Source organism: Bison bison, unplaced genomic scaffold (assembly GCF_000754665.1).
Source record: "Bison bison bison isolate TAMUID 2011002044 unplaced genomic scaffold, Bison_UMD1.0 scf7180017864198, whole genome shotgun sequence".
NCBI classification, from domain to species: Eukaryota; Metazoa; Chordata; class Mammalia; order Artiodactyla; family Bovidae; genus Bison; species Bison bison.
Genome location: NW_011494770.1, coordinates 3,652,458 through 3,656,024, shown reverse-complemented (window position 1 = coordinate 3,656,024; position 3,567 = coordinate 3,652,458).

Sequence of the window (3,567 nt, the reverse complement as noted above, 5' to 3'; positions counted from 1 at the left end):
TCAAATGAGCCAGTTCTTCGCATCAGGTGGCCAAAGTATTGGAGTTTCAGCTTCAGCATTAGTCCTTCCAATGAATATTCAGGACTGATTTCCTTTAGGATTGACTGGTTGGATCTCCTTGCAGTCCAAGGGACTCTCAAGAGTCTTCTCCAACACAGTTCAAAAGCATCAATTCTTTGGTGCTAGCTTTCTTTATGGTCCAAATCTCACATTCGTACATGACCACTGGAAAAACCATAGCTTTAATCAGACAGTCCTTTGTTGGCAAACTGATGTCCCTGCTTTTTAATTTGCTGTCTAGATTAGTCATAGTTTTTCTTCCAAGGAGAACGTGTCTTTTAATTTCATGGCTGCAGTTTGAATCCTGGCTTTGCTGATGTAAATCTGTCCTGGGTTCCAACCTTCTTTCACAGAATTTATGTGAAATTTATAACATTGCAGAAAATTCTGATCATGAAACAGAAAAAGAATATATTAATTTCTGAATGAATTTAAATTCATACTTGAAACAAATACCAGAAGTGTTAAGAGTTAATGAAGAGGTTATTCACCAAGTACCAATCTAGAACTGAGACTTAGCTGACTGCACTGAGTAGGATTTTGAACAGAATTCTAGAATATGGGGGTGGGGGTAGTTTGCTTTGAGAATTAAAGGACAGGAAGGAACTTTCTGGAATCCACCTTGCTAACTTTTTCTCATGCTTGCAAGACTGCCTGTTGAGTTAAATGAAGAAAAGGATGTAGCTCTACAACTCTGTCCATAACTTTATTGGTGACAGACTTTTCCAAACTGAAGTATATTCTGTCTTCATGTTTTAAAAAATGTGATAATGCTACTTTAAAAAAATTTCGAATCTAAAATATGGTTTAATTAGGCACAACATAGCCTTAGAAAAATGTAAGAAGCAGGAAAGGGATATCAACTTATTTATTATTGCCTTTTTCGTTCATTTGGATGTGTTAAAACTGAAGCAGTATTCCAGCTGCAATGTCTAATGAATTCCAAGATCTTGCTAATTACTAAGTTAATAAGGACAAGTTCATAAACAGAGTTATCTGCATAATTAATTGTTTCAAAGCATTCTGAAACAAAATAAGATCCTGATTTGTGACTCTAGTACTATATATCAGTACTTACCTTTTCTTCCTTCTGAATACATCAAAGAAACACATTTGGTATTCTGCACGCTACTAATAATACAAAATTTAGGCAGCAAATTAAAAGACTTGTTACAAATCACCTAAAGCAGAAAACTCAGTCCTTCATTACCTAAGTAAAATGGTAGTAGAAACATAGGTTTAAAGGAAGAGGAATATGACATCTCATAAAAGAAATGGGATTAAAAGCTGGTGGACATCTCTTTTCCTTCATCCATGCATCCTACGTGTAGACAGGAAAATGAGCTCCTAGGGAAGATGAAGTTCCCCCATCTCTGCTGCTTCTTTTGCTATGCTTTCTTTTAGTTGCCCCTGTAAGAATGGGAGAACATTGACCCCCATCTAAGAAGCTCAGTTGTTTCTTTTTCCCCCCAAGCAAAAGCTCACCAACAATCTGGAAAGGTTTAACACCCCATTTTAGTATTATTTTGGATATTTCTCAGAAATGCTCGTGGAAAATTTGATTTGACACTTTAGACCAACACAATCTGGTGGTGTTATTTGGGTATTATTCACACTTGCTAGTGATTGACACTCTGCCTTTTACTATATGCTGGAGCCCAACCGTGGAAATAGTAGGGGTTGGGGCTGAAAAGCAAGTAATTAGCTCACCGTAGGTGATACTTGTCAGTTTATCAGGTTGGGGTTTAAACTTGTGGCTGCCTAGGTACCACCTACTCAACACAGGACTAGATGGAACTAAGCAAACTCCAGCCACCTGCATCAACACCAGCATCATGATGGTGGGCCAGCATTAGCCAGGTGTTCATTGCGTGGGGTGCTGTGTTAAATGCAAGGTTACCAGGCAAGGTAAACAGACATTATCCTTGACCTTCCTAGGTTTTATAACCTAAAAGACTAGGAACAGCAGGGATAAATATATTAATGATCAAATACAGATTATCATGTTCACTCTTATTCCAGTGTTCAGCAAACAGAGGTGCGGGGGAAACACTTTTACATTCACTGAGCCCCCGAAGACAGTCTCTACTTTTGATTTATTTTTGTAAAGGAAAAAGATAATGAACAAGCATATTTCTCCCTGTCCACCGATTTCTAGGTGAAAAATTGGGACTTTAATTCCAGTTGTATGTGGCTAATTCCAGGGAACGGAGATTCTGAGATCACAGTTTTATCTAAAGTCAGAAGTCAATGACTATCTAAGTCGATATTAGGATGAAGCTATTTTAACCATTAATTTTGCTTTAAAGGCTGCATCGTCCTGATCTATCTACTTTCTCAGGGGAACACTCTCTGCCCCTCCACTCCACTCCATGCTGTTATTTTTCTGCCTGAGATGAAACCTTTGGGCGAATGTGGAGTTTGCAGACACTATACCATTTACATTGAGTTTTGAGCATTTGTTGTCAGGAAATTATTCTGGGGAAATTATAGCTCTGGAAGGGTCAGCTGATCCTAGACACCCCCCACTTTGATGGGGGTAGGGGTGCAGAACTCAGTGTTCTCAGACTAGAGGAATCAGCAGGGGGTTAATCCCCTCTACAAACATTATATCCTCTCCTGACCCATGTATGCACTGGAATCAAGGGTAAGAAGCTTCTTTTGAAGCTTTCCTCCCCTTTATTTGTGTAAGCTAACCTCAGCTTTGGGATGAGGGGTTCCAGTGTGGCCAGCAGGGAAGATGCTCAGTGATTCCAAAAGTTTTGGCACCAGCTATCCCCAATCACTATTGGCCTGTCAGTTTTGTACGGGTTTCTAAGGACTGAGAGCCTGAAGTCTGAGATGTGTAATTTTTCCCTCTTTTTTAAAAAAAGACTTTAGCTTAAATAAAATTGGTATCTGGCCTAAATAATATTAAATTATATTAATGAAAATATTACATAAATAAATAGTACTCTGATAGGTAACTTATAGAGATAATTTCTTCATATCAGGCATGTTATTAAATTATTGAAAAAAATTAAAAATTTTACCACACATAATGCTTTGATTGGAACAGTGAGAATGAAACTTCATGAGTAATTTGAGTTTAATAAACTCATCACCTGTGGAATGACTATTATTGATTATTCTAAAGCAGAACAGTAAATTCTAGTGGCTACTCATTTTTCAAAATTTGATCATGACACTTTCAAGTGAAAAAAAAAAAAGATGTTTTATCTCCAAATCCATATTAGTACAATTTAATTATGATTTTGTTTCAGTATTCATATAATACAAATGCTATATGTATTATTTATTTATGATTTGCAAAAAAACTTTTGCAGCACTAGATACATGAAATACATATGTATAATATTATATCATATGTTATTTGTGTACATAAAATTTGGAGATATTGTTTAAACTGTAGCATAAATCTTCATATGCCATTATGGTAGTCTAAATATCCTGTCAAAATATAGTGATTCTATTATGATTTGGGTATGGTGGCTCAGAAGTTAAAGC